This window comes from Apus apus, chromosome 11 (assembly GCF_020740795.1).
Source record: "Apus apus isolate bApuApu2 chromosome 11, bApuApu2.pri.cur, whole genome shotgun sequence".
NCBI classification, from domain to species: Eukaryota; Metazoa; Chordata; class Aves; order Apodiformes; family Apodidae; genus Apus; species Apus apus.
In genome coordinates, this window is record NC_067292.1 from 13,977,720 (window position 1) to 14,004,814 (window position 27,095).

Sequence of the window (27,095 nt, forward strand, 5' to 3'; positions counted from 1 at the left end):
TCTGGGCCTCCCACACCAGCTCACAAGCAGGCAGGTTTGTGCATGGCCTCAGCAAGCCAGACTGTTGATCTGCCCTAGTGCAACCCCTTTGTGCTGGATTAGAAAACATCCACGCTGGTGGGAGCTGCTCTCCATGGCAGGTAGGTGCAGCTTTCCCACAAGCCCAGCTGGCTCTGGAGGAGGATGCTGCCCATGGGCAGACAAATTCCAGCTCAAATGATTTCAGTGTATATCTTCCTCAGACTGCAGAGACCTTTCATCTGAGCACAAGTGCTCAATGATACTTTATCTAGTATGAAAATCAAATTAACTTAAGCATGTGCTTATACTTAAGTGTAACTGACTCCTTGGTTAATCCTCACAAAGAGAAATCTGCGATCACGCCCCTCTTGATAAGCTTCTTGCGACATTTTGGCCATGCTGCATTGCCTGCTTGAACTTCACAAGGTCCCAGTTTTCATACTCCTCAAATATAAACAGTAAAAATATTGCTCCTGACAGGAGCAGGGATCCCACTGCAGCATGCAGAGTTTCCTTGCTCTCAGTCACCTTGCAAGTTTTACTGCAGGATTTTTGCCCTCATTGTATTTGTTTTCAGGAAAATGGATGAGGGTAGGCCTCCAGATCCAGGGTGCAGACTTTATACTCTCTCCAAGCCTATTTCAACCTATTTCTCAGTGGGCAGGAACTGATTTCATCCCAGCTTCTTCTTTATTTAAAAATATTTTTTCCACTTTTTCTTCCTTTTTCTTTTACCTTTCCTTTTTTTTTTGAAAAATAGAATATTTCAGTCCATCCTTTGGCCCTCCTCACCATATAAACATAAGGAATTAACCAACAGCAGAAGCGAGGTTTTGCTACATTAATTACAGCAGCCCCAGTTCTTTTGGAGCTGCGTGGAGCAGCGTGCGTCGCAGCAGCCCCTGTGGAAAACAGATCACCGACACCGCGCTGCACTTTCTCAGGCTGTGGCACCAAAAGCAACCCAAAGGAATTAGGTTTTCTTGACGTCTAAAATTAACTGGAAGAAATAGTACTTGCCATGGTGGCTACCCCACATAAAAGCAGAAACGTAAACCAGTTTGATCTGTAATAGTCACATCAAGGAAACCCATTGTTGCTGTGGCACAACTCATCCAAATGGTAGGACAGGCATGAGTGCTTCAACATCCATTTCTCTCCTGAGACCCCCATCCCACACAAGGTCCCACTTTCACTCTTCACTTGTCCTGCAGGCCAGGGCCAAGCACTTGCTCCACAATGGGGAATGAATCTCGGTCATCACGTACACTCAGAGCTAAATAAAGTCACTTTCTATGCCACCACAGCTTTCAAGTCAGCTGGCAAACTGTGGTTATATGGCCTAGAGCAGTCACAGATGTGCCACTTCAGGCAGCCCAAACATAGAAACAAAGATGATTCTTTACCACACCGCAGTGTGATAAATGGACATCATATTAATTTCTGGAAACCTTCAGAATGGCAAATGTAAGTCTGAAAAATAGTGCACTCCTGGAAAATGTAGGACAGCTGGGATGTGAGGTTAAATTTTGTGATTTATAGCCAGCTATAATTTTATACAGTCTTTGAGTTATATTCTGTTTTCCTTGGGCTGTTGGTTACTGATGCCTGATTCTTTGTTGGCCAAAAAGGTAAACGGAGGGTGGCTCTTATGTTGAATCTTTCTGGGAGAAAAGTCTTATTTTTTGAACAACATAATTTTAGATTTCTGGGGTATGTATTATTCCCAAAGTATTTGTTCTTTTTCCCCATGCAGTTGTACTCACGACTACCATTTCACACTCCTGAATCCTGCACAGCCTGAAGAAAGCCCTTTGCGATGGGCAGCCCAGTATGGTTGCACAGCATTGGGAAATAAGAAACTAGAAATTCACTCCCACACCCCAGCTTTATGAAGCTCCTTTACATTAAAAGATAAATCTGTCTGTCTCTACTAACTAGTAATTATGGCAAGATTACCACCATGGCACTCAGACAGCTAGGAAGTCCTTGGTAAATCGTATGTATAACTATCCTTTTATTAAACAAAATTTTATACAGTTCAGATATTTTTAAGCCTCATGCTTCCCTTCTACTTTAAGCCTTTACCTGGATGGGCACATTTTCATGTTTTATTGTTAACATAAGATTTAAGGGCATAACTAAGGGCTTAGGCAGTGGAACTGGCAAGTTCTCCACAGACCATCTCTCCATGGACTGCTTACAGCAGCTGACCACTGAGTCTTAGGAGTGAAAATCAAGGGATTTGGTTTATTCAGGTTTGCCTGCAAGTGCTGGAGAGGAGCAGTGCTGTGGGGTGCCCGTCTGACCCTGCTGCACAGTCCCCAGGGGTTTGTGGTCATCTGGTGTCCAGGACACCTAGAGTTGCTGCATCACCACCATGCTGGCATATCACCCTATAACTTTATTTATTAGGTAGCATCTTTGCATTTGTTCTTTTTGCACATCCTAACATCCTCAAACTACTTGAGAAGGCTGTTCAATATATGTGCCCTGGCAGAAAAGAAAAGCTAGAAAAGAAGATGCAATGCTCTCATTTTCCAAGACAGCCCTGGGTCAACCTCTACACTTGTTCATTTGGGGGTTTTTTCTATACACCTTCCACTTGCAATCACCAGCCAGCCTCCGGCACCGTCAGGCTGTTCATCCATGCACTTGCAACAGCAATTTCAGTGCACAGATTTAAAGGTTGCTTTTGAAAACATGTCAAGCAAGACTGACATGTAATCTCCTCAGTAGGGCCAGGCAAAGCTCTTGTAAGCTACTGACAATCGCCAGCATTAGCCTAAATATCTTATAAACGCCATTTAAATACACCAGGGTTTCTGCACAAGAAGACAGGGCTGGAGCACAAGGAGCGTGAGGGGTGGAGGTGGACACAGCCTGCAGGCTTTGTGCCTACACTGTGCCTCTCTCACTGCAGAGAAGGCTGGATTAATTTCACCTCTGTGCAGCTCTGAGAAGCCAGCTCTGGTGGTATTAATGCCAGCTGCAGGCAAGGTTGGGTGCCCTCACTCCCCAGCAGCATGGGGTGGTCCCCAGCATGCACCCAGGAAGCAGGAGGGCATTGGTCCAACCCCAGCCATGATCTTGTTTTATCTCTTGATGTTTGCTTTAGTGGGAATTAAGTGAGACCTTTGAAAAAGAGCTTGAAGGAGGTGAGGGGAGTCCCAGACACAGCCCCCCTCCCTGCTGAGCAATGTGAAGGGAGAAGTCAGCAGCGGGGTACAGCCACCAGCAGCAGCAGTGCCAGGCACCAGCACAACTACCTACCCACCGTGAGCTGCAGGAAGTCCAGAGGTGAACAGCAAAAACCATGAGCAGCTTCAAAACATGACCTTAGAGGACAGGTTTAATGGTATAACTGTATTGGGTCTACAGGAGAAGAGACTGAGGGAAGATAAGCTTATAAACTCCCCAGAGATAAAGAGTTTTTCAAACAGGAGCGAATCAGTCCTGCTTCAGGTCCAGGGCACAGATGATGCACTCTAACAGCAGCAGGGGAGATTTGAGCCTGGCATTGAGGAAGAACTTCCATTAGAAGCTTAGGAACAAGCCATCTCCAGGGACGCTCCAGCCCTTTTTTCTTTGTTTGTCTTTCCCTATCAGGTGAAGCAAGGAGCAAGTGATAGTCTAGATACGCCTAGTCCTGTTTCACAGCAGGGAGACAGACCAAGCTGTTCCCAAGATCCTCTTCAAACCTGTGCTCCTACAGTTATTTGGTCCTAAAGTTTCCCAAATCCTTTAATGTCTAAATTTTTAAAAACAACTCTTACAGTTTTAAGTGGAGAATCCTCTCAGCCTTGCCAAGCCAAGTCGCACATTTCAGAGAGTTACAGGCTCCTTGTTTGGGAGTTTTTAAGACTGGAAAGTTTGTGTGCTTTCTGGATATGCAGGGTGGCAGAGACAGGCAAGACCTGTTATATGAGGGCATCACCAGCAACAAGCTCCAGAGCTCACCTCACACAATTTACATTTCCCTGCAAAATTTGGGTGCAGCCCCAGGTAGCCAGAGTACCCCACTATCACTGCCTGCCAGGAGCCACGACTTCGTGAAAGGAAGGGATCTCAAGGTGGCTAGGAGGTCACACATGCTCCCAGACAACAAGTAAACATGACAAACCTGGAAAAGGGCTGATAAATTTTCCCCTGAATAGACACCAGTTTTCAAGCTCTAGTAGACCTCCTCTTGCATACAGCACAAATGAGCCTGCATTTTGAGGAGGATCACTGCCAAAGGGTTGAGCAAGGAACATGGCTCCTCTGAAAATAAACGGTGTTTTACTGTTTCTCTCATAAGGGCAAGAAGTCAGCAGGGAAGCCAAGAGGATAGTTCTTACACACTCCAAAGTGCATTTACAATCTGATGGACAGGGAATGGACACAGAGGACTCCAAGCCTTGTGGTGCCTCCAGCCCCCTGAGGAGGAGCTGCAGCCATCACTGCCAGTGGTCCTGCTGCAGGAGGGCAGAGCACACCACCCACCCACCCTGGCATTTCTCACAGCATGGCACATTACTGCTGCTAGTAACCCTGCTGCCCCTGGGCCAGCAGAGCCATAGACCTATTGGGCACATCCTGCAGCTTCTTCTAGCTGTGATAGATCTGTTCTAAAAACACAATTCCTCTTTACAGAACTGTTTAGTGGTTCTGAGTAATTATTCCCTGTGATACTATTTTCCATAGTTTTAAGAGCCAGTGATTTATTTCACTGCTGTCCATCTATTAGATTTTCATCTCCTTAGGAACTATCACTGAGAAAGGAGATGGTGGAGACTCCCTGTGATTGTACATGAAGCATCGGCAATAAAAACTTGCAGGAAGTTTTCATTTTTTGCTTTCTTGAGCTAAGTTTCTGAAGAACTGACATCCATTTGTCAAAAAGCATTATTATGAAGTGATACCTATAAGAGCTGATATTGACTTACTGTCTCTGTGAAATTTCTTCTCATCTCTTTCCAACAGAGCTGAACACAAAGCTGGCACTGTCTCCAGGGAGCAATTCAAATAAAGTCTTAAGCTAGTACCAGTGCCCAACACACCTCCTTCAGGACCAGCAAAATTTCAAGAATCTCACTGTGAAAAGCTGTGCAAGTGCCACTGTAGAGAGCTGCAAGACACACTCCCCTCTGGTCTGGAAGGGAGGCTGGAGGGCTGCTGCAAGACATCTTGGCAATGGTCACCCAGGGGACGAGTCATCACTTTCACCCACGTACAGATCTCCTAGGAAATAGCAAGACACCCTGTGCAGCACACAAAAGCCCTCTAAATTAAGAAACTGAGCTGGAAAAGGACATAGCATTTCCAGAACCTGCAGCCAAAGGAGATGACCACACAGCAGAGGGCACAGCTAGCTCAAGGCGTGTATTTTCCCCCCTTTTTTATTTGGCAGAGCAACATCGTGCCTCAGCAGAGGAAGAGAAAGCCGAGAGTGGGACAAACCTAAGCCTGCCACCTGCTCCAGGCAGGCCAGACTAATTCAGGTTTGTAATACCCTGTGCCTCTGCCATATCCTTTGCATGGGCAGCACCGGCAGGCTGCTGTCCCCAGCAGGCAGCAGGAGGAGCCAGCACACCCACACACATAGAGCCCATATTATGGAAATGGCGGTCTGTGATTATAGGCAATCTCCTGCCACAGGGGCAGGAAAAATTTTGGCCATCTTTTTCCCTTGACATCTCTGCCTGCCGTTTTCCCTCCTTGTGCTGGAATAAGGAGGTCAGCCAGACCCACACAATTAGAGGAAATTGTATAAGGTTGACCTCATACCCTGCCAGGTCCTTTCAAGCGTGGGCAGTCTTTATCAGTAGCAGCATAGAAAACACAGAGGAGATGTGCTTATAGGTGGGAGAATGAGATTGTTAAGACATTTTTTCCCTCACTCTCCACAAACTAAGATAGTACCTCTGCCACTTGGGTGAACTTAGGTTATTCCCACTCATATCTGGCAGCCCGTGGTTTCCTCCTTCATCTTGACTTCTGCTATTTTCATTCTGTGATGTCTGTACTTTTGCACTATTGGGAGTGGATTGTGTGTGGATCACTAACTTTTGGACAGGTCAGCTATCTCAGCCTGAACACCACTAGATGGATACTAATAAGAGGAAACGAATACATCAAAGAAAATTCTCTCTTTTTCTCCTCATATCACCCTCCCAGGCACACTGCTTTCTTCTGCTCTGGTTGTTGCTGCCCTTTCTCGCTCTGCATTTATGCTCTGATTTCTGCAGATGGTGCTGTTCCAAGATGAGGTGAATATTGACTTTTTAGGTCTGCTGGAACTACCTGATTGAGTCCCTGTGGAGCCTCCTCTTCAAAAGGGACAATGTAAAAGAGATAATGGATGCTACAAACCACGTGCAATATTTAACAAAACAATTAGAGCGATGGCTGTTAGGAGATGAGTGACAGTGCTGTGGGGAATGCATCAGCAGAGTGTGGAAGCGGCTGTTTGAAGGAGAGATCTAAAGCCTGGAGTACATGGGGGCCTCCAGTCCAATTAAGTAATTTGACAGCTGGACATGGCAGTAGCTAATATTTGGCCCAGATGGATCTAGATAAGTGTACCACGTCTGTCACTTCCTTGGTGGATTATGAGGTTCAAGAGCCCTGTAAAAGCTGAACAAACACCCCTTAATGTTGCACAGCTTTAGGGGACCCAAAGAGCAGAAACATGAGAGGTCACTGTGGTTACCGTAATAGTGTTTCTGAGAACGCTGTCCAAACATAAGACAATTTCCTCTTTAGTTGTAAGCAATGGAAGCTGGTCCAGGATATGGCTGACCATTTATCCATAACAACTACACACTTCCTCTATCTGCCAATAGACCATGTGTAACTCAACCCAGTGACACTAGTGAGTTGGTCATAGAGAAATGTTGGGGACCAGAATCTCTCTGGCCACACTAATCACAGCTGGAGATGTGCATGTATCTCAGCTGCATTGGCATGGCTGTCTCTGAGGGCCTAATTTGGCCTGCAAAATCTTTGCTACTGATGGCAATTCCTGAAAAGGGACCGCTCCAGCCTGACTGCTGGGCTGGCTCACAACAGCCACCGTGAGGAAAACACATCCCTTTATCAGTAAAAGGAGTAATTTGGACTTGGAATCAGCAGAATACAGTAAATCTGGATTCCCAAAACACTGTTTCTACAGAGCTGGCACTTTGAGGACCTGCAGGGCAAAAAGCAGAAAGACTGTGCTGGGCAAGAGCTCCTGTTTCTGATGCACTGGCACATTACAGAAGACCAGGCTCTAAAGCAGAGAAATTTTGTGGTTTGGACCCATGAATTGAAAGTAGTTGGTCCCTGGCAGCTCTGTGGAAGTGCACTTACATGGGGACTTAGGACGCTCTCTCAAAGCCTTTTGGGTTACCTTCTTTGTGATGGAAAGATGATAGAACAACTTATCCTCAGAGCTATCTCTAGGCATATTAAGAGGGTCACTAGGAGCAGTCAACATGGTTTTATCAAGCAGAAGTCATGTTTAACCAACCTGATAGCCTTTTATGAGGACATAACCAGGTAGAGAGATGATGGTAACTTAGTGGATGTAGTTTATCTTTATTTCAGTAAAGCATTTGACACTGTCTCCCACAGCATCCTTGTAGCTAAACTGAGAAAGTGTGATCTGGATGATCGGGTAGTGAAGTAGATTGTGAACTGGCTAAAGGAAAAAAGTCAGAGAGTTGTGGTCAACAGGACAGAGTGTAGCTGGAGGCCTGTATCTAGTGGAGCTCCTCAGGGATTGGTACTGGGACCAGCCTAGGGGAAAGGGACCTGGGGGTCCTGGTGGACAGAAGGATGACCATAAGCCAGCAATGTGCCCTTGTGGCCAAGAAGACATCCTGGGGTGTATTATAAGGGATGTGGTTAGTAGGTCAAGAGAGGTTCTCCTCTCCTTCTATTCTGCCTTGGTGAGGCTGCATCTGCAATACTGTGTCCAGTTCTGGGCCCCTCAGTTCAAGAAGAGTCCAGCAGAGTCACAAAGATGATTAAGGGAGTAGAACATCTCCCTTACAAGGAAAGGCTGAGGGAGCTGGGTCTCTTTAGCTTGGAGAAGAGGAGACTGAGGGGTGACCTCATTAATGTTTATAAATACGTGAAGTGCAAGTGATAGGAGGACAGAGCCATGCTGTTCTCAGTGATGTAATAGGACAAGGGCAATGGGTGCAAGCTGGAGCATAGGAGGTTCCATGTAATCATAAGGAAAAACCTTTCACTGCGAGGGTAACAGAACACTGGAACAGTCTGCCTAGAGGGGCTGTGGAGTCTCTTTCTCTGGAGACATTCAAAACCTGCCTGGATGCATTCCTGTGTGACCTGCTCTCGGGGATCCTGCTCTGAAATTGGGACTGGACGAGATCATCTTTCAAGGTCCCTTCCAACCCCTAACATCATGAGATTCTGTGATTCTTCAGAAACACATTAAGCCAAAAATTCCCCACAGGGCAATGGTCTGCCAGGTCACTGAGCATTTGGTATGGCCTGGGGAGCAGGGTAGCAAATCTGTTGATTTCCAGCAGTGGAGTCAGTTTGGGGGATAGTTAAGGACACACAGGACATTTGCCTAACCCCTTTCCCTGCTTTTGCCTTTTTTCCTTCCCCAGTTTAAGGATCAGCCATAGCAACAGTGGTGTGACTCCAAGAGTAAGGATACACAAACTCCACCCAGTCCAGCACAACATGCTCACTCTGCCTCAGCCACATTACTAACAGGCCTGGGCACAGCAAGCAGTTGCTGGGGGTGCCGTATCTGCAAAGGAGCCCAGAGACACTGCCCACATCAGAGAGATGTTCCCAAGCTTGTGATTAGACACAGTGAAGAGAAGCAAACCAGAAGTGCATAACAAATTAATGGTTTTGCAATTTGTCACTACAGCAATGGTGTGACTTTGGGTATGCAGACCAGCCAGCAACCAGCCTCAAGGCACTCTGGGCATGTAATATATGCAACATGTGCTTGAAATACAGACTTGAAGTAATAGCTTTCAAATCTGTTTTCAAAAAGCATTAAGCCCATATTAAACTAATTCTTTAAATTAGTTAAGCATCATTTGTAAGAACTTAGCAAACAAGCAATTGCAGAAACACTGAGGTTTGGTGCCCAGTTGCTTTCTAGACTCCTTTATGCACACAGTATTCATTTAAAGCTGTTTTAATGATCATATCTGCCTGTGCTAAGTAAAATGGAATGATCCATTAGTGCAACTTGAATATGGTATCTTAGTTGTGGTTTCCTTTTTTAAGATACCTTAATAACTACAGCTCATATTAAATTCCAGCGTCAAGGACTTGCTCCAGGTTCAGGTTACTACCAAGCCAGTGAGAAGCTCTGCCGACTCATGCAAAGAGCCTGACCCCCATGCACAAAGGCAGCAGGAGGTGGTCCATGCAGCCCTGTGCCTCTGGGCTCTGCTGGGAGAGGAAGCAGGCTGCCAGGGCAAGCTTGGGCATCTCCTACCAGAGCTGCACACCACCTCATGGACATATCCTTCAACAAGCCATGTGTATATGATTCTGTACACAGGGGTCAAACACCCAAATGCCATGCAGCAGCCCCAAGGAGGGCACGGGCAGCATGTCCCATGGCCACATGCTGGCACATCCTGAAAACCACATGCCCATGCTGAGGCTGGCTGAGCAGCCAGTCACCAGCTCTTGCTGCAGCCTCCTGCCATCAGCCACTTCACCATAATGGCCCAGCAGCCCCAGTCTTTGCTCTGCACTCTTGGCTCACGTTTGTTTCCAAATACATATTTCAGGCAGTATTTCAAAGACTAAACACCAATCACCTCTGACAAGACGTGTTTTTAAAACCTCATTTGATATTTGTATGCGGGGCTGTAGTTTCCCTGGTGGTTGTACTGAGAAATTATGGTGGATTTAAATTTCTCCATCACAGTGATTTTCCTGAATAGCTAGCATGTAGTGAATAGGGGGAAAAAGCAACAAAAAAATCCCAAACCAAACCAAAACAAAAAAAACAACCTAAAGACATTGGGGCAGGAAACATCCTCCTACATAGCAGTGTGCTCCCATCCTTCCCTCGAGGAGCTCACAACTGCCCACCCACATCACATGTCTCAGCCCAGCCGCCTTCCTTTGGTCATGATATAACACCGCTATTGAACTGAGTGTGAAATTAGAATTCCACAGAAGGAGGCCATGCTCAACTTTGTCATCAGCACATCAAACCATCCTACCCAAAACAGGGAGGTCAATGCTGTTTTCCAAACATCTCCAGTGACAGATGAGGCAGGTGGAGAGGTGTGATCGGAAATTATTTTGGCGCAAGTGCCAGTGAGATTGGACTGGAGCAAGGACTGGACCTCAGATGAGGAAACACCTCTGACCCCAGCAGTACCTACAGGAAGTACATCCAGCCCCAGCTGCCACTGTGCCACCAGGCCAGGCCATCACAGTCCCTCACTGCCCAGGCAGAGATTAGCCAAAACTGATGAAAAGTAACCCAGCCTACTTTGCCCCAAAGCAGCATAGGAATGCTCATGCATTCCAGTACATTGGAGCCCCTCCAGAGGAGGGAAGGGACATTGGTGAGGGAGAACATAGTCCCTATTGCAAGGAGATGTCACTTGGGATTTGCCCCCATCCTCCTGAGCCACAGGGCACCATTTCCAACACTCATCTTTGGAGAAACTGGCTGTCTTGGGGTTGCCCATATCAAGGCCCCACATCCTGCCAAGCCCCTGTGGTTGCCCAGCCCTTCTGCTAGCCCGCGTTTGGCCACCCCTGCATCTCTGAGCTCGCCCCTTTTGGTAACATCCCCATTAGCTGGTAATGACTAACATTTAGAAAACATATTTCCTCCCACATGGTTCCAGAGGGGTTTGCAAACTGAGCGACAAGAGCTCGGCACAGGGACTGCTCTGCTCTCTGGGGCAAAGCGCTGCGGTGGCTCCAGGGTGCCCTGCAGCCCTGGAGAAGCCCCAAGCACCAGCACTGCTGTGCGACAGTGGTGATGCCAGCAAGGGGATTGGCACTAGGAACAGATTCCTGCACACAGAGCCATCCCTGCACGGGAAGTAGCCCCAAACCAGGTCAGGATCTCCCAGGCAGCAGCAGTTGCTGGTGTCCCCAGGCAAAGCTGCATCCCTGCATGGTCAGTGCCCGGTGGGTGAAAGCTGCCCAGCAACCACCAGCGCCACAGGGGGCTTTGGACCACTGGCACCTGCTGCCCCACACCTGCCATGGGGGCTGGGAAAGCTGGTGAGACAACAACCGTGACAAACTTCTGCTGCTTTCCTAATTTTCTAAATGTCCGGCCATTAAGCGTTTATTTCAGATTCCTTGCCACGGAGTCATTACGCATTCAGGTGGAGAGGAAAGTGAGCTCTGCAGGAGGCTGACAGTAATTCTGCATTAGTTAAGCATTAGCTGACAGATGTACAAAGCAAAGCCATTACTCCCGTCAGTCGCTCTGCCCTGACTCCTGTCCCTATTGTGGGGCTCCTCCAACCAACAACTCCAGAGTGCCACATAAACACGGGGGACCAAAGCCTGGTAAGAGGGGGGGCAGCCATAATTAGAGGTGAATGAAAGCGGGTGGAAGGATTTTGTCTGAAGCACAGTTTGGCAAAGCGTTACCATCACATTTATTTATTCCAGTGCTTTTCTGTTGAAGCAATGTCAGGGATACAAACCTTTCCAAATGCACACGGGCCAGTTAGAGTGAGCATGCCAGAAGTAATGCCTGCATACACTTCAGGTTGCTAAATAGTAACCAAATTTGAATGTATTTGAAATCCAGCCCATTAGTAATGGTGCTGTGAAACCACAAGAACTCCCTAGAAAATCTGGCCTCCAAATAGCTTTTACTAAATCACTTACTACATACTCATCACTAAGTACTATTAATAGGGAAAGAAATATGTGAAGAGATCACTGGATACTTTGCACGGAAACAGCCATAATCCAGAATTTTATGAGGCCAATGATGCTTTTCTGCAGAGTAAACTTAAAAAAACATTAAATATATAGAAAATCAATGCAAATTACAATTCCCTATGATTACTGTTGTAATCAAAGAGACATGGAGCAAATGAATTATTTCTGTACACCTTCATCATCAGCCTGAGCCCCACACAAGCCTGAGCACCATCCCATCACCAGAAACAGAGACACCCTCCTCCCCCCCGTTAAGAAACACGCTCAGAGCTATCAGGAAGAAATTTCCAGTGCAGCTGACAAGCAGACAAAGCCCTTCCTAACACATACTACTTAAAGCAACACTATGTCCAGTATCCTAAATAGCATGTTACAAAGTGCTTAAAGATATTGCAAGACAAAAACCCACCACAGCCCTCTATTCTTGCTGTTTGCCAAATGACACCTATGTTAAATGTTTTTGCACAATCAAGCACCAAGGCAGGGTGAGAACAGGACCTGCACTCCCTGTATGTCAGCCTGTGGGCAGTCCCTCGCAAGTACAGAAAACAAGGTTCAGGAAGAATTAAAATTGAGCACCTTTTATGAGCCTGATGAGACTCAGTTGAATACTTATTTTTCAAACATTTGAACAAGATTTTATGAAATTTCAGCAAAATGTACCAGTTCTTGCTATTTTTGTCCCCAATACTGTCATTGCTATGCACTTTCAGTCTCTTTCCTCTCTGAGGTCAGACAGTGTTAGCAGTGAAGATGTTTCCCTTTAAAGCACCCTGGAACAGCTTTTTTTCTGCTTTTATTTTCTTCCACTAACAGATCATACAAAGATCAAAAAGCAAGGCTGGTCAGAGCAGCACTATGAGCGGGTGGTGCCTCAATGGCTGGGTGCACCCAAGCCCCTGGCACTGCTGGGCTGCCTGCAGGGTTGCTTTGGGAACATTCTGCCCCAAGCCCAGCAGCTCAAGCCAAACCAAACCCTTTCTGTGAACTAAACTAACAACAGAAGAAAAAAATTATTAATTTTGAGAACCAGAAACATTTTGTATTTCTTCAGTTTTAAGCTTAAATTGCCAGATTAGAGACCCTAAAGCCCATTGTTCCACTTAGGATCTGCATGGAAAGGCACAGAACAACAAAGCTCACACTCCTTGGACTTTATAATGGTCCTGCAGTGCTTCTTGCCCAATACACTAAGCCTGCCTGACCTTCTCTCTCTCCCATCTTTAACTACCTGGACATCACACACATGCTAATGACTGGTTTAAATATTTTATTGCCATATACCACTTTCTGTTAAATCATCCTTTATACTTTCCCTCCTGCCCATTAGATGGTCCCACTTAATAAATTATCAAAGCATGTATTTAGATCACACAAGTAAAGAAATTAGATTACACTGAACCATGGCAGCTCTTCCCCTATACTGTTTCTTCATGCTATGCTTCAGTCACATCAGACCTCAACACCAAAGGCTTACCTCCAACATTTCCATCAGCTCAGAGCGTGACTAGCCTAGGAACTGGGGCGGGCACAGGGCAGGGGACACCCTGTGTGGTGAGGATGCCCAGGGGCTGGCACAGTCAAAGATGCTTTGCAGGATGAAAGGAGGCCCCCACTCAAGAAGGGATATTCCCTCCTTCTTGCACTATTTTTCTCTTTGGCAGCATTTTTCTTCAAGAGGAGACCAGAGAGATTTTTAATTATTTTGAAGACTTCTCTGAAACACTGAGATCTCCACACAGCCCTGCGTGCTGGCACGGGTGGCTGCTGTACCCCCCCAGGGACAGAGCATTGCTGCAGGCCTGTAATGCTGGCAGCATAACTGTGTCCCATGGTGCTGCAGCAGGGACATGCAGCTGTGGAAGCAGCTCCCAAATGCACCAGGAAGAGATTATAAGGGAGCTTCTATCTTTTTTTTTTTTTTCCTTCGACAAAAAAATGTTAAACTCCCCTGTCCCCAAACCTGGTCCTTTTCCAAAACACTCCAGTTACCTCATCTTGCTGTGTCACTTTTTGGACAACAATTTACTTTCAAAAGGAAACCAATAAATCAGCCAGAAAAGTGTCACCTGCAGAGTACCACAGATACACACTTCTAGCATCAAAACCAGCCTGTACCTCCACGGAGCTCGCAGTTCTGCCATCAAGGAGGGGTCAAGTTGCCCTATCCCATGGGGAAAGGCTGTGACTGGCAGGTTGGGGTGAGGACCAGGGCCCACTGGCTCTTTCTGCACAGGACAGGGGCCCACATGGGCACTGAGGAGCATGGTTGAGCCCAGCACTGGCTCCCGAGTGGGGTGCTGCCCTGCTGGCTAATTGCTGGCTAATGATGCACAACACAGGCAAAAACTGCTTAAACAACTTGCCTCTGTGGGAAAATTCATCTGGATCCAGCACAGCGTATTCAAAGCAGAATAGCTATTTCTGACCAACTGAATCCATTATCATCTGTATTCCAAGCTCTAAAATTAGCCCAGGCTGAAAGTTCAGATGAAGACCAATATTAAATCAGGTACTTGTTTTTTCCTAAGCACACGACTTTGCACACCAGTGGGATGGGGAATTGTTTTCCACAGTGGAACTATTCAGTTTCTGAGGCGATGCAGTTTCCCAGAGCAGACAGACCCAGTACATTGGCATGAAGCACCCTGCTAAGCCCAGGCCAGCACATGTGCACCAGCAGCATAGAAAGGTTTTGCCTTTGTGGGGCTGTGCTGACAGGTCTTAGCCCCTTGCGAGGGGGATACTGGATGTATCAAGCTCCCTGGCAGCCTCAGTGCACCACTCAGCCTGGTGACCTCCCAGCCACAGCCATGCTTTACCCTGTGGAAAAGAAAGCAGGTATTTTTTCTCTTAAGAATTCTCAGTTCCACAGTAAAAAGGTATCAGCTTCATTATCAAAACTGGCAAGAATAACCACACAGCTGTACAAAATAGCAGCAGCCAAGGCACCTGGCTTGCACAGAGCCCAGCACCATGTGGTTGGCTGCCCCACACAGCACTCACACTGCAGAGCCTGCTCACACTAATTTTGTTAGCTTCCCACATCAATAAATGAAATTAAACTCTTCCCTTCAGAGCCTCATTTGAGGTTTGCAACAAGGTGTTTTCAAGCCTGCTCTGCCACTGTGGAAAGGCAGTGGAGACCCTGATGTGCAAAGGCGGCTTTTCCAACTTGGGGAAGTTTTGAATAAAACAAACCCTTTTCAAGTGATGGTACTGAAAAATTTGGTAGCTGTAACAAATTTGGGATATTCTTAATAGATGAGCCAGCCTAGGTTTGCTAAGTGTTATCTGGGCAAACCAAAGTAAGGCACAATTTTCTACAGGTTCTGTAATGTCTAGGCGGGTGCAGTGCTTTCTGCACAGGAGGTGGTGTGCTCCTCGATCCCCACCTGTCGGTCCCACTGCCCCTAAACACCAGGATGGGTAGAAACTGGGGTGGTTGTTTCTGATTTTGGGGCATTTTTGTTTGCTTGTTTTTAAAACTCAGAGGCAGCTGGCAAAGAACATTTCCCTTTCTGAACCAAACACATGTCAGTGTTTGAATGAATTTCTATCTTTTTAGCCATTTTTTTCGTTTCATTACATGTCCTCTTATAAACATTCCAGGTGGGAAGCAGAACAAAGCAACCGCAAAGAAACCCAGAAACAACTTCCTGCCCCTCTCCTCCCCAGTTCAGCTACCCAAGCTTTTACTGGCGGAACAGAGGTGGCGCACAGAGACAGGAGAAGACCTTGGATTTTCTCCAGATAAAACAACTTTCAATCAGATCTCCAGGTTTAATGCAGAAAGTGCCGACTGGTGACTTTCCTGGCTTCCTGCTACCACTGAGCCTCCCTGCTGCCGCAGCGCGGGGGCGGGCTGGCCTGGGAGCGCAGCCCCCGCAAAGCTGCCCCTCTCCGTCCTGCCCGAGGGCTGCAGCCCCCGGCAGCGCTCGCCTGTCGCACCCGCAGACCCACCACACGCAGCCCTTTGTGCTCACATTGCTGCTTTCAAACATACGGGGAAGGGGATTGTGTGAGATACTCCTCAGTCCAGGTAAGTACGTACTCACTTGTGCCGCTCTGCTTTTGTTTTTTCCTTAATCATCTGCCAGAACAAATTTCATATAGAAAAGATAAAAATAGGGTAGGATAACGGTACTTATACAGATGGGCATCGGTGAAATGTATCAATAACTTCTAGCATATTTTTCTGACATAAACACCCTGACCTACATGACAACCATCCCGATCTAGCCGAGCAAGGCTCAGGCGCGTTGCTTTAATTTCTCTTCTTGCTTTTTTGCCCCCTCGGTTATTTTTTTGAAGGCTTCTAGAAGCCAACTCCATCCTACAACGACCTGGTACCCCGCAAACCCAGCTCTCTCCTGCCAGCACAGCTCTTGCTAACCCTTCCTCCCGCCAGCTCTGCGGGGCCGGGCCGAGCCCCGCCCGCACGGACACCCTTCCAACAGTCCTGCCGGGAAAAACAAGCTCCTAAACCACGCGATATGAAGCCATGGGGCGGCCCCGCCCTGGATCCCCCCGTGTCCCCCCTCCCGCCCGGACCTCGGGGCCACGCTGGGGGCGGCTCCGCCCCCCCGCCCGCTCCCCGGTGCGGCGCTGCCCCCTGGCGGCCACAGGCGGCACCGCCGCGCCCCGCGGAGGCAGCGCGGGCGGAGAGGCCGGGGGGTGCTCGGGGGCGGCCCGAAAGAGGGGGATGGACCCTGCAAACACCGGCACCGCTCGGCCCGTGCATGGGAAGGAGGCACAAGGAGCCGGGGTCTCTTTGTCCAGCTGCAGAGGGCCTTCCCTATTCACCAGAGCTGCCTCCGTGGGCTGCGGAGAGGCAGCACAGCCATGTGCAGCCTCTGAGGACACGGGTGGGCTCTGGGTTTCATGCAGGTGTCTGTTTCCACCACCAACAGCTGAGGCAACCCAGCATCTCTGGGCTTTCTCAACTCCCTGAAATAAAGGCATGCCCATGTGGATGCTGCTCCAACCTGGGAATGCTGTCAAAAACTTTTAAAATAAGCCTCAAGCTTCCCGTTGTCTTAACAAGACACTGACATCTCCCGGTCACTTTAAAGTCACAGCTTTCCTGACCCTCACAGCCCCTTCCCCCAATGCTGGAAAACTGGTACCAGGGTCCCTGCAAGCAGGCCAGCCAGAGGAAGGTGAGCATGAAGACAAGCACTTGTGGGTGAAAGAGTGGCAAACTCACAGTTTGGTGTAGAAAGGGCTGTTTTTTCCCTTCCCTCACCCCTTACATCACTGCTTTAGGACTCAAGGAATGTGGCATCACTTTGAAGGAACGGCTCAGCGCTGGAAAACACAAAGACACTGAAGGAACCATTCAGCAAGCTCAGGAGGGGTGCAACGACTCCAATAGGAGAGGCAGGAGCTGCAGGTGAAGGGGCTAGCTGTGATTGCTAGCCAGTATCAGGATTAATTAATAACACCACTTTAGCCAGGGATGTAAATCCAGAATCTACTCTGCCTGTTCACCTGGATGACTTCTCTAAAGCAATTAACCCCTTGGAGCTCCAAACTGTAGAAAAAGCATCAGAGAAACCCATGTATGCACAGTGGTTTCAGCAAGTCCCTACAGGACAGGAGAAGCACCAGGGGGGAGAGGGTGGTGGTGATGGTAGTGGTGGGGTGTGTGTGTGCAGGGAATAAGGCTGTTGATAGACTGAGTAAACCCCTGGAACTTGAGGTATGTTACATGGTTGTCAGCAAGGATAAAGAGCTTCCTGGTTATTAGATGCCTTTCCTCTGCTGAGGTACCTGGACACTCCTATCACATCCCAACATCTTTTTTTTGTGAGAAAAATCCGTCTCTTAAAACTTAACAGCATGAGGCTTGTTTTCACAGCCACAGCTCATTTCTGTGGTCTCTAATAGGCTCCCAGTGTATCTCCAAATCCTTCCTAGAATATGGACTCAAATCAGGCCATTCTAGTATTTTTTTTTTCTCCAAAAACAGCACCAGTAAAAGTGTTCTCCCTTCTGCTAATGAAACCCAAAGAAAAACAAGCCATGCAAGGATTTCTTTCACTGCAGCACAGCACTAAGCCTTCCAGCTGTAGCTCCAAAGCACCATCTCCCATCTGAAACAACTTGCCTTCTTTGTACCCAGATGTGCAACAAGAGCCAGCTCTTGCCTTTGGCTATTTGCTGATTGAGTCCACTTAGCCAACAGAGTCAGACAGAAACAAAGTCTGTTATTTACTACCTTGCTGCTTTGCTGCTAGAAAATTTTGCCAGAAAAAGGGTTTCTATCACTTAGAACTGCTCAGTCTACAGCACATGGGGTGTGCTTGGCTTGATGAGCCAACTCATCCTGCCACAGCCTCTCTCTCTACCTGACCTTTCCACAGGTCTGAGCTGTCAGCAGCAGAAACTTCAGCAAGATTTAACCCAAGAGCCTAAAGGCTTACAGTGAAAGAGGAAGAGGATTGAAATGTCTCAACTTCTGTGAGAAGCAAGTTACCTGGTGGTGCAATTTCAGTGTAGCTCACAAGAGGCAGCAGATACATTTCCAAGAAGTGTTTCTACTCCCATTCATCCCATTTGCATTATGTCTTGCTTCAATGCAGCCAATTGTTTTACTAATTTTACACAAACTAGCACTCTTACGTCCACAAGTCAGAGAGAAGATCCAAGCAGATGTTACCAAACTGTTCCATAGCTGGTTTGCACTGAAAAGCATAGGGAATTGCTACTAAACAAATTAAATCAATACAATAATGCTTCATTTTGGTTTTCATACCCTAGGAATCCTCACAAAGCTTTATGGATGAAGAATTAAGTGTTCAGACACTAGGACATGTCAGAGTTGATGGTCCTCTATGAGGTCTCCAACACCCATGTATGGCACACTCTTAGATTAAAAGATTGCATATGCAAATAAAGACACTGCTTCTTTAATTGAGTGACTAGGTAACATAGGAGCAATACATCATTTTATTTACCATCAGGGCTTTGTTTTTTTACTATAGGGAGTATAATTAAGGGAGTGCCATCAGTTACCACCCAACATTTAGCACACACTGCACACAGCCTCCTGTTTCCTCTGACATTTGTCCCTTGTCACTAAGGTCAAGAGAATCAGAGGATTTGGGGTACCCATTGCCAGCATACCAAGTTGGTACTCAAAATAAAGAAGTTCTTACACAAACAAGTCCCAGTTACAGACACTTTTTACTTGGCTTGCCTGAACTTACATTGAAAAGCTGTGACAGGCAAGAAACTCCAGGAAAAGCATAATGATTTTTCTCATCTCTCAGGCTTAGCACAGTCTTAGAGGACTGGAGTCTGTTGCTGAATTTTATCTATGAGGAGCCTCCCAACTTCTGCAACGCCCTCTACCTCTATTACATTACAAGGCTTTGATTTTAAACCACCCCAGATATATTGAGACAAACATCCTGCACAAATATGTGAACATTAAACACAACAGAAGATAACCATAACTAAGGAATACAGCATAATCATCATACACATCAGGGATGTAATTAAACTGGAGCCTCAGTTCAGCATCTTCTAAATATTTGATATTGCATCTTTAGTGATGTTAATGTAGTCCAAATACATAAAACCAGCACTGGACACAGGTTACATACCTCAAAACAATCAGAACTCAATAGTTCTCAGTTACAGACATTTGAATCTAAAATTTACACTGGAAATCTGGAATTGTAATTACAGAGGATGCCAGAACTGGCAGTGAGCATTTCTGAACAATTAGTTCTCACTGAAGGGATATTAAGAAGCTGCTAAGACATCAAAGTAGCTTAAGTACTATCAAGCCAACACTGTATATGATTTCATTCATAACAAACCTGAGAATGGAAATTTTCTTCCCTCTGCACTTTACACTTACATCCCCAACAGTATTACACCCCATTAAACACAATAAAAGGATGATGAGGAAGAAGTACCAAAGAGGAAAATACTCAATAAAATACATACTTTTACAAACATAATCTGAAAGCTTACAACATACAAATGAGCACAAAAGAAAGGATAATGGCTTCAGGCTCACACCATTTATTCAGCCTACAGACCAAGAAAAACCAAGTACCACATAAATAACTTATCACAAGAGGAAACACCTTCTTACCTGGTACCCATGCAGCACTCTCATCTCTAGAAAAACAATCATTAAAAAAGAAAACTAAAACCACATCGAAGTATTTGTGTATGTCTAACCCTAAGTAACAAAAAAAGCAGATTGAGAAAAATAAGGAATTAGGAAATGCTTAATAGAACTGTACCTAAAAGTATTAAAATAGTTAATAATCAAGCTTTCATCATCATGCATTTAAGACACTAAAGCAACATCACTCAGCAGTTAAAAAGTAAACCCATATTTGTGTTTTTCAACACATTTGTTGCAAAGACCAAAACTTTCTGCCACCACACTGTGGTCAGGTACATAACCCCTAGTCTCCCTGCTCATGCTTTGCATTTGGAGAACACCAGAAATCACAATCACAAACCAATAACTTCTCTTCCTCGATCACTCAGTTCACGTAAGTGTTTGAAGGGGACTGAGCAGACAGGTTTTGCCACAGCTCACCCAGGTTCATACTATGCCTGGGCACCACAAGTCACGGAAATAGCTACATCCATTGTGCCCAGGTTTTACACACAGCCTTTTAATGTGCATAAGCAAAACTGCATTAATTGAAGCCTGCTTTTGCAGCTTATAGATTAGATAAACATATAAAAAGATTCTCTTACCTGTAGCAGGGCTCTCCTCCAGATGCACTGCTGGCAGCAGAGAGCCCTTACAGGTGGGGCAGGTGAGCAGCCCGCCCCCGGCAGGAAGATCACCTGCCCATCACTAGCTGCCAGCTGCTGAAGCAACAGGATAAAAGAAAACCAGGCAAAGGGAGCACTGCACTTTCCTCCCTGGTGTGCAGTGGGTAGAAGGCACACCACACTCGTTTTGGCCACAGATATGAACGGCAACACGAGGACACCATTTTGGTCAGTTGGGCTGCAGCTGCTAATGGGATCTTGCTGCTCATGTAGCACTTTGATCTTCTTAGACAGGAGAGTGGCTTCAGATGTCTCTTTGCCCTCCACAATTCATGCTTAATTCCCAGGTCCCTGGTGAAGGGCTGCCAGGGAGAGCTGTTCTTCTGGCCCTCAGGAGCTCTGACCATCAAGGGCAGCAGAGCTGCCAGCCAGGGAGCCTGTGTTCCCTCTGCCAGGGCAGGAGCCCACACTCCCACCTGTCACCTTCTATGCACAGCATAGTATCAGAAAGTATCAGACTGATATGCAGCCATGATGATGTTACATTGGAAAGTGTTGTTATATATCCCAAAATACACATTTCAAATGAGGAAGTCACTTTCTCTTGCCTTGGTTACTCCAACTTTGCCAGACCCCTGCAGAACCACTACAGCTCAACAACATTTTCATTTACTCCAGATAAAATATTTAGGTTCAAAAGCAAGTCAGAGTAGCACTGTTCTTTGTCTGAAAACCACTTTAAATCCAAGCCTTCTGTCAGAAAAATAAATACAGCTAAAGATGTAAGAGTGCAGAAAACACAGCACCTTTAAAATGTATCACCACACAACCCCTGAGGACAACGGTAGTACTGGTGATATGAACAGCATTCAATAATTCAAACACTTTGGGCCATATGTCAGCCTTAACTACAGATTAAAGTTATCTTTCCTTTTTTACTTGATCGCTGGAGCAGCATTTTAGTTAAAATCTCATCTGACATGTCTTCCTCTTTGTAAAACACAACATAGGCCTTGAGTGACTGCTGCCCAACTAAGCGGCTCGGAAAACAAACAGCAGATTGATCGAAGAATGTGTGGAGAGCAATTTGATGTCCGTAACACAACTCTTGCAGGTCTCTGACACCAGCCACTCTTCATCTTTGTTCTCATTCTCGGATTTAATGCAAAGTTTTGAAGACCAGGAGACTGACAACTGGCAAAGTTTGTCTCCTCCAGCCCGGGCCTCAGCGGGGCGGCTGTTTCACACTGCCCCGCGCTCCCCACACAGAGCTGGTAGTTCTGGGCAGAATTCAGAAAACGCCAGAAACTTGCAGGTGACTAAAGAATGAGCACCAAAAGCAGCTAAGTGGGAATTCGGCCTCTCTCCTTCACTTTTCACAGCAGGGGCCTGACCCTGTCTGTGCTAGTGCTCCCATGCCTGAGGAGAGTCCTCCCGCCCCGGCCGTGGCCTGGGGGGCAGGCAGCGCGGGACTCTGCTCCCCTTCTCACAGAAACGGATCCTCTGGCACCCCCGTGCCATGCCTCAGCTGCCAGGCCCCTTCTTCCACAGGCGAAGCCGTATCAGCGCTTTTAACGTGCAGGAGGACTTAAATATTTACCTGGTCAAGGTTCAGTTTGCTGCTGCTTTTTTCCTGGACTCACTGGTACGGTTCAGGGTGCTGCACACCAGCACTGTTCCTGCATGCTCCACAGTCAATGTCTAGGGACCACTGGCCTTTTTAACCAACCTTAAATTGAGCATACCTCACCCAAACCCATCATTCAAGGAGAAACAAGCATTTTGGAGAGTCTGCAAATAGTACGTCATCAATAGCAGTATCTAAATTAATCTAAACACTCAGAAGTTTCCCCAGGAAAAAAGTTTACACTTCATTTAGCAGACAATGTCCTACAAAACTTGGTTTGTTTCAGGGTTGTTTTTTCATTTGTTGTTACTCTGGGTTGATTGGTTTGGTGTTTTTTTGCTGTATTTAAATAAGTGAAATTTCAAATATTATTTCCTTTCTGCACAGACCTGCTGAATTTATAGAGTTCTGGGTTTTAGTCTTCTCTGATTTCACATCAGTCAGTCTGTTAACTTAAACCTAATTCTCTTGAAAAGTAAACAACCACAGAAATGCCCCACTTGTATCCAAGTGCAGGGGTAAACTTTTTGCTTTCATTAGTTCCCTTAAATTTCATTTTCACATGTGAGGTCAGAGGCTCAAGCTGACTCCTCATATGGCAACATAACACACCTTTTCACTTTCTTCTACACATCTTATTTCTATTTTTCAGACTACCTCTTTTACTCTTTGCTCCTTTGAGAACCCATAGGTCCCTCTGTTCTATTACATACACTTAGAATCTGTGGGTTTGGTGCCCTCCCCCATGACACAGAGGAATTAGGGTTTGTGTGCATGAGATGCCAGCTCTCCACCCATCGCAAGGCCAGCAGGACCTGATCCATCCCTCCACATGCAACACCCCAACTTCCCACTCTCTGCCTTTGAAGAGATTTTACACCATGATAGATAACCCCTTAGCAAAGTTCATCTCGAAGCCTCAACCTTAAGTGTTAAAAAAGAAAAACCCTTAAATGATACAAGTTATTACATTTAATTCCTTTGGGGGAAGTGGGGAATGATTTTGTGATTAAGGACCTACTGTGGGGCTCAAGAGAGTTAGTTCAATTCCAGGCTCTGAAATAAGCTTCCAGGTTCTCCTGGGAAAGCCTATGCAATCTCCTATCTCACATGGAGATCAGCAGGGTAATTTGTGTGTGCAGCCCTCAGACCCTGTAGTATCAACAGCCAAATAAATGCATAGGTAGGAGGTTAGGTGGGCTGCAATCATTTTGAGGACTGATCAGCTATCCAAAGAGGGTATTACCATTAGACTATCACCACAGAAGTCAGATTTTTAAAACCAGTTATTAGAGGTAGTCTTGAAAAATATTAAGTTTATTATTACTTACTCTTTGGCTGGCAGCTAGTTCCTAGTGGTTTTACTTAATGCATTAAGTGAGTGAAAAAAGCTGCAAGATAAAAATAAGTTGGCAGGCATTGCAGAAAGACACCACTTAGTTCTCAAGCACAGGACTACTCTCCACAGTCTGCACTGCAGGGAAATTTCATTCAGTTAAGATCTATACTTGGTATTGTTTCTTGGCAAAATTAAAGTGATTGATTCATAGAATGAACAAATTAAAAAATGAAAACTCACCTGACAAAATGAGTTGTGACAAATCAAGCAAGCACTATCAGAACAATGTAATACTGAAATCAGTGTAACCTTCTAGATGGCGAAGTGCTTCACTACATAATTCACAGTGAAAACATTAGACAGCCTGTCTTGCAAAAAAAATAATCACTCTGAAATACTGATAAATATATTACAGTTCTTCATTATTCAGTATCAGAAATTTCTCCCTACAATTATGAAGAGCAGCTGTCACACACACAAATATATAAAATAAAAACTACTTCCAATTTTTAAAGACATTACAATTCCTTATAAACTTAACTTCTCCCTGTAAAATACTGTGCCTATTATGGTTGCAAGCAATACCTATGATTTATTTGATGCATTACAGAAGTAACTTGCAGTAACTTAATGTGTTTCATGCACATCTAACCTATTTTCTCTATGAAAGCAATTGCCTCTTTCCCAAGGTGCAAAAATCCACATGAAGTTTCAAGATCAGTGTTTCTGGCTTGGTTTCTTTATGTTCAATCTATAAGCAGTAATCTAACCTTGATGATCAGTATTTCTGCAGAGTGGCTACCATTTATTTTGCATGTATTAAATCCAAGTACACTTGATATTTCAGTAGAATGGCTGCTAAAAATTTTTTAAATCTCGTATTTGGTTTGTGTGTAACTACAGATTAAGGTGGTTCCTCACATTCATTTACTTAACTGCTTTTCTAACTACAAGTATTTCAATGTTTTCCTTAGTTTTATATTGAGGTCTTAAATATTGAATTTGCTTGGGATTGGGTGTTTTGTATTTTTACCTGTTTTCACTTCCATTATAATGGGAAAAACCATTTCAAAGCTGTCAGTTATTAGGTAAGCAAGTCATACCAATAATTCTGGGTGATGCTAAAGTTAACCCTTTCACCTTCACCCCTCACAGGTAAGATGCAAAAATAACTGATGGATTTTCTATGAATTAGGAGAAATTTCATCCATGTCATCCAACATGCGCTGAAACCTATGTCTGATCAGACACAGCCAGATGAAATTCAACCACAAAGTGAAACTAGTGACAACTGTGTAAAACAGGTAACTTTGTTTTGTGACTATTTAAGCAGCTTCTAATTTAAAATTATGACGTTACAACAATGACATTAATGAGCATTTGTTTTAATAGAAAAGCCTTCTTAAGTTTTTCAGGAGTTCTCACAGGCTGGAGTGCAACAGAAGGTGCAATGCACATGTGGTTACAAGACACCCACTATTGCCAATGGTGTCAGCAGTATCTTCTTAATTAAGCTCCCCACTGGTGCTGTGCTGGCTTGATGTGAATGGCTGTGACAAAAATAAAACCAAATACTGTAAGACATTCGTAGTTTATATACTTGTTCACTCTTCTCACATCTACTTGAATCTAAAAATCACCTCCCCTCTTCCATCAGTGAAAGACTAATTCCCATCTGAACTTTTCATTTTACCCTGTATTATCAAACTTATCTGCTATCAACTTCTGCTTGTTCCATGTCATCAAATGGGTAATCTAACCTCTAACTTGACACTTAAATGCAACATAGAGTTCAATATCCTACTTCATTTAAGTATCCTGCATATGCAAACCAAGTTTGAGGCAAAAAACCCTACAAAGCTAACACATTTCTCCAGCTGATATTGTGCTGCAGCATGTAGTTAAAAGGAAAAGGTGTGTCCTCTCCTGATGTGTGATACTGAAGCACATATACCTGTGTTGCACTGATGGGTGCATGCCTCACTGTTCCTGTCCAAGCAACATGTTTCAGTATTAACTGGCCACATACTTCTTCCTTACATCTAACCAAATCACCTGTATAATAAATTAAACTAATTGCTTATTATTCTATCTACAATTAACACAGTTTACCTTTCATCTGTTTCTCCAGTTGTCTTAGAAATCAGACCTTCTTTCTCTCTCCCAGTAAAAAGCAATTAAGTCAGGAAGCATGCATTCTTTTTATTTTTCATCTACAGCAATATCTATTTCTTTAACCTATTTTAAATTCTAAATAGCCTAATAATTACCTTCTTGTATTCCTACTGTGAACATCACTCATTTTGCTTGGATGACAACAGCAACAACAACACAGGCATCTATGTGTTAAGTGCCTTGATCATTATGAAGAAACCCACCAAATCTGTATGATTTAGCAAGCAGTACCTAATTATTTCAATACAGAAACAGTATTATTCAGGCTAAGACTGACCAATGGCCATTGTTCTCATCACTTAAATGAAATTTAAATGAAATAAAGTTCTTCTGCTAGAATAGATGCAGAGTTGTCAGCATTGGAAAGGTTTTAACTAGAAGAGATTTACAGTTACTCAACCCAACAGCTACAGAGCTTTGTCAGTCTCACCTGGCACTGGCAAAAGGCCAGGTGTCCCTCCAAGCCACAGCCATTTGGCAGGTTGATGTCAAGAATATCCCGTAAGTCCAAATCCCTTAGCAGTTGCTAAAAGAAGAGATAGAGGATTATCCTTTGCATCTGACAGCCCTGTTTGTAAACGCTGTTTCAAAACAAACAGTAAAACCTGTTTTTTTGCACAAGACATACTCTTACCTGTGTCTAACATGATCAGACTTAAAACATGCCAATTATCATGTGTAAACAGGTATAGAAAGGAGCACTGCAGACAAAGCAGTGACACTGCACTCCAACTGCTACAAATGCCTTTGCCTTTTCATTCATAGTGCCCTACTTTAAAAGACATACTACCAGTGAGCTACAAGTATAGCCTTCCTGTACATATTTAACAACAGAGCACACTGACCTGCAGTGTTACTAATCTTGGCAGGAGCACACTACAAAGCAACTCTCCCTGACACTAAGGTTAACCTGCATATGCAAGTTAAAAAAAACCAAACTGGCAAATGAAGTACAATTGGCATGGAAAGTTAAGGCCAGATTTTAAATTCTGAGTGATTTTGTTATGACAAGCATTTTAGATGTCATCTGAGTCTAAGCCAGAATTTAATTCATGATGATTTAATCCATAATGTAGGTCACTAGTTTTGATAAGACTTTGTGTTTCATATTCATCTCAAGGAATCAGACTTGGCACTAACATTGACAGCTGTCACAAGTGTACCTGTGGTTTCTTTTTACACTATCATTTAATAAAATAATCCAATTAAGCAGGTATCAGTATTTTTTGCTGACTTCCTTATTTCAATCATTAAGGCAGTAATTTAATT